Raw genomic sequence first — 6,000 nt, forward strand, 5'->3', positions numbered from 1 at the left:
TTCATACTAACTATATTTTTTGTTTATGAATTAATTTTTAGGCTTTTAACTTTGTATCTATTTAATAATCAAATTTTAAATATTTCAATTATGTTTCCAAAATTTGAATTGTGATATTCCGTAATTTCAATTGTTAACATTGTTAATGTAAATTATTATATAAATATAGATGTTGGTTGATTCAACATGACATGACAGACAGATGATAGAAAGAACTAAGAAATAGATAGTTTAAATAAGATAAATTATATTGTTAATTATTCATATTTTAAGACGAATATTAATTATAGAAAATAACAATTTAGTAAATATAAGTGTGTGAAAGAAGGTTGATTTTGTTTTGGTACACCATTGAACGGTTGATTTATAATGTCAACCTATATCAGAAACTAAGTTGGATTAATATGATGTTGATATGTCATTCCTTACTTTATGGTTTATGCTAAACTATATAATTAAAGTATTGATTTTCATGAATGAATGGGTATAGTTCAATCGAATTAATGTTAACTATTTTCATGTCTTAGGTGTCTGTATCTTTTAGTAATTAGCACTTCAAATAGGTTTATAAAGTTTAAGTCTATCGGCAGTGTTTTAACAAAATTATTTATTAACAAATCAATTTAATATCTGTTAATATAAGCATAATTTAACTAAAAAAAATTTATATTCTTGTTTTTGAGGTCAAATGTTTGATTTTTCACCTTGTAATTAAAACGAAAAAAAGTCAACTATACATTCAATTGTTTTCTTTTTCTAATATATAAGTATTTTCACAATATTTTTATATTACTCCCAAACATAGTGGTTTTAAAATAAAATCCAAAAGTAGCCCCAAAAACACTCGATGCTTCACCTTCATCAAAGATTTATTATTTTTAATTGAAATTTAGAGGGTTTTTTTTTTTTTAAATAAGGTTTCACCTTATTATAAAAATATACCTTTTTTCATTTTAAATATGATAAGCTAAGTAAGCCCATGTAGATCGGCCCAATGCTCTATAGCCCACATTAAGATTGGCCTGGCTTTTGGTCTTGGAAAATTCGAACACGATTAGACATATGCCCTTAATTATATGTATTTTTCTTGGAATAATCGGATATATAACAATAATTATACTATCATTTGAAAAAATAGCAGAAAGTGGGATCATTTTGAATTATAGAAAAATACATATATATCACGTGAGTATAATTTTATGAAATCTTAAAATGTTCTCATCGTCCCTTTTAATTGTACGGTAATTAATTTGACATTTTTATTAATAAGACTGTAATTAATTGTTCAACTATATATCCAACAGATTTTCAACGTCAACTAAGATCATAATTTCAATTGAATAATTTACCATAAATCTCGAGATTTAATAGTTGTTTTGAATTTTCAAATAAGATTTAATAGTTGTTTTCAATTTTTGAATCTTATACATCAACTAATTTTCAAATCTTGTTTTAAAATTTAATAGATCATGTTATATTAATTATCCTAACTGATATTTGTTATTTATATTATACTTTCTACTAATCTCAACCAAGATTCACAGGTTTTAAATGATTTTGAACGTTATATTTATTATCCTTTTGTTTCAACATAAAATATTAGAATACAACACGTACCCCTAGCTTTCTTGTATTTTCTTGTTATGGCTACTCAACTATTAAGAGTTTTGTTTAATGGTAAGGGAGATGAAAATAACCACTATATAGCAAGGAAACATGGCCTATTAGTAATGTGCACAATTTTCAAGTCTATGTAATTTGAATAACAACCTCATTCGTTCTCATCCAGTCAAACATCCGATTGGAAGACCTAGCAAAAAGAGAATTCTATCTTGCTTAGAGAATAGGAAAACAATACGTTGTACTCGTTGGGGTAGTAGGGGTCATAAGAATAGGTCGTGTAAAAATCCAATACCTGGTTGAGTTTGGATTTTATTTATTTTTGCACTTTTACCTCATATTTTTCATTGTGAACATTTATAAATGGTTTTATTTGTTACAAGTACTTATAAAATTTGTTATTTTTTTTAATACATGTTAATTTTTCCATCTATTATTACTATATTTTATATGTTGTTTCTCATACATTTACAATTTTAGTGACACTATAATTTTATTTTTCAATACACGTTAATTTTTCCATCTATAATTATTGTACTTTATATGTAGTTCCTCATATATTTACAATTTTAGTTACAACTGTAATTATCACTACTTAACGTTTTTACATCCCTTTGTTACAACATAATCATATATAAACTGTGTATAAAACATTACTTTCTAAAGTTTGTTTTGTCATACTCTTTGTGTTTCTATATTAGTGAAGGATTAAATGAGAACACTTTATTTGTTTTTTGTTTTCTGTCATGGAATTTATGAATGGAGGTTTTTTCCTCCAATGGTTCATGTTTTTGCTCATTCATTCAATAATGATGTACATTTGTCGATTGTATTGTAGATAAAGACGTTGTGCAGTGTTATAAAATATTGACCATCATTCTAAATTCTAATGATATATAGTTATTTGTCAAATTAGATTGTTTAATTTAATTATCAGCTTTGATTAACGGTTATTTCTCAAATTCAAATTAACTTTTTATCAATATATGGGAATGACTAGATATGTAAATAAAATTATACTGCTTAGTTCGCTTCATTGATAGGATAATTAAAATGAATCGAATGTGACATCCCGAATTTGCTGATAATTTTAAATTAATTATCTCAAATTATTTAGGTTAAATTCTAGATTTTTCTTTTGCCAAAAAATAATTTTGGACATTCGAATTATCAGTTATAAAAGATTTAATAATTTTGTTTAAATTTAATTGGGATATTTGGGAGTTTAAACTTGTTTTGTTGGAAGATGGGAAATTGAAGGGGAAACGGAAAAGATAAATAAATAAATAAATAAATAAATAAAAGAATAAAACCCTAAATCCCTCTATCAGCCACCCCCCGCCCCCACACGAACTCTCTCTTCCTCTCACTCACTCTCACGATCTCAGTCCCTCCCTCTTGCTTAGCCGATTGCATCAGACCTACCGGAGAAGTCTGCCGCCTTTCTCCCTCTCGTCTCTCACCCGATTGCAAGCCAAGTCATCATCGTGCGCAACACCTCGTCGTCGTCGTCTGCGCTAGCTTCCAGTGGCCGTTCTATTTTTTTTTACCAGCAGTAGCTGCGACCATCAGTCATTGCCTTGGGGTTGCCGTCACTACATATGAACGGATTTTGTGAGTTTGAAACGCCTAGACAAAATTTTCAACAAGGTTCAGGTTTGTATTGGTGGGTTTTTTTGTGAGATTCTTTTGGGTTTTTGTTTAATTTTTGGTTGCACCTTCAATGGAGGAGAACCTTGAAGATGAAAAGATGGGGAAGAGGAAAGACTTCACCGATAGGAGGGGGGAAAAGTTGTCTATTCATTCGAAGTGACAAATTCAAAAATGAATGACAAATTCAAAAATAGTGTTAGCTTTTTGGGAAGTTAAATTGGCCGTGGGTTTTAAAAGTATGTTGTTAAGTTTGGTGGTTTTTCCTTCATAAGGTTTGTATCTACGTGTTAGGGGTATTTTGGACTTTTAAAATTTTTATTTATCATTTTTTTTAATTTTGTTTTGCCATTTTTATAAATAAAATGTGTCCAAATAGAAAATTAAGATATGCTATATTTCTTGTTAGCTCATTTTTCTTTAATACAATAAGTGAGATAGCATTGACATATATGTTACTATCAACCTTAAAATCAGTAATTCAATATCTTTCCTCCACATTATAATAAATAAATAAAAAAGTATATAAGGATAGAATTTGAACTTTCGATCGCAAACGAAAAAAAGTGTGTGTCAATTATAGTTAAACTCAACTTATCTTTATATGTAATTGAAAAGATATATTTGATCGTGAATATTATCCATCAATAATTTGAGCATAGCTTCAACTAATTAAGATATTAGTAGCCTTTTTTATATTAAAATTTGAATCTCCACAACACATTTATATGTTAAAGTCGGTTGCTAAGCCCGTTTGATGACTATTTAGTTTATGAATTTTTATTTTCTAAAATTAAGTATATTTCCTCTCAATTTCTTCCATTGTTTGCATTTTCTTAAGTAAAAGAGTTGCATTCTTAGCCAAATTCCAAAAATAAAAATAAATTTTTAAAAATTACTCCTTTTTTCTTAGTTTTCAACACTTGGGTTGGTTTTTAAAAACATTTATAAAAAGTAAATAACATAACAAGAAATTTAGAAGTGGAATAAGTTTTGTAGGCTTAATAGTTACTAAACGGGACCTTAAAAAGAAAAGAATATTTGGTAACTATCTTAAAATACTTGAAGATAAGATAAGTTTAAATAGATATCGCAACTGGGCGGGGCAAGGTCGGGGATGCACTTTCCATCCCCCTCCACGTGGGGATTTTTAATCCCCGTCTTTTTAGAAGTCGGGATCCACAAAGAAAAATCTCCATTTTTTATTTTATAATTTATTTATTTTTATTATTAAATTAATTAAACTTAGTACTATTATTATTATATTTATTTAAATAAATATATTAAAAAATATATCTTAACACGTTTTGTTATAAACTTAGAAACAAAAATAAATTTATTTTATAAAAAAAGTTAATTTTAAAGCTACTGTTTTATGTTTATTTTTTTTTTAAAAAATAAAACTACTGTTTTAAGTAGTTTTTCTAAATCTTATATATATTTAAAAGCTACCATATATGTATAATTAATATCTTTTCGTATTTTTTCTACATTTCACATATATATAAAAAACAATAAAAAAAATTTGGGGGTGAGGTTTCCCTCCCCATCTCCAATTAGGGACCCAATTTAAATCCCCGATTTGACCTTTGTACCTAGTCGAATCGTGGATTTTCTATCCCAAATGGGTCAGGGACCTGACCCTGGAGAATTTTGTCATCCTTAAGTTTAAATGATCCCCTAATTGATAAATGAGCTCATTTTTTATTTTTCTTAAATTTTTATTAGAATTTATAGATATCAATTTTATGAGAAAAGTACTATCAAATCGGGTCACTAGGTACACCAAATTATCCTAATTAGATTGGTACAATGATAGCACCTTTATCATCTCCCACCCTCATTCCATTAAAATAAATCATAAAGTACAGAGGCAAGGACAAAAGTCGGGGGAAGAGGCTATAGAATAGCCAAAAGGGAGGGGGAGAGATAACAAACACCAACCAAAGAAGAAAACAGGAGATAAATTACACAAAAGCAGTCGGATTTAAAGCAATCATAGCGGGTTGTAACTCTAGAAGAGTTTAGATCTAAAACTCCAATTACCTGTCAATGAGCAAATATTTTTCCATAAGGTATTTTGGTTGTTTTCTTTTCCATTGAAGATCCAATTATTTCTCTCATTCCAAATAACTCAACAGAGGGAAAATGTGGAGTTGAAGATGATGATATTTTTTTTGTGAGTTTTGATTGAGAGAGCAAGTAGCTTGACTAAGAGAGAACCAGTGAGGCTAATGTTGATAGGAAGATTCGTATTAAGAACGAATGAAGACGGGCCCAAAGACTTCTATTGAAGCTGCAACTAATTAGTATATGTATAATGTCTTCTTGTTTTTACTGCATAATGGACACCAATTTGGATTTAAAGTATAACCAGGAAGTCGGCGTTGGAGAACATCCATAGTGTTGAGGCTCTCATGCAGTCAAGTGGAGGAGAAAAATTTGCATTTCCTTTGGAGAGAGTCCATATTGGAAGGTCAACTACCCTATTGTTGTTCAGTATGGGAAGAGAAATTCTTACCGAGCTCTAGAGGCCCTGCTCTCTATTATTCAAAGACCTATGGGGAAGAATTTCCTGAGCCATCGATCATATTATTGGGGTTGATGCCCTAAATTTTGTAGGGTCCTATAGTTTGTAATTATATTGTATAAACATTTTATTTATTTAATAAAATATGAGATATTTTATTTGACATTTAGTAGAATTAAACCCACAAAGCAATAAACTAA

This window comes from Benincasa hispida, chromosome 6, assembly GCF_027475165.1.
Source record: "Benincasa hispida cultivar pf3 chromosome 6, pf3_genome.v1.1, whole genome shotgun sequence".
NCBI classification, from domain to species: Eukaryota; Viridiplantae; Streptophyta; class Magnoliopsida; order Cucurbitales; family Cucurbitaceae; genus Benincasa; species Benincasa hispida.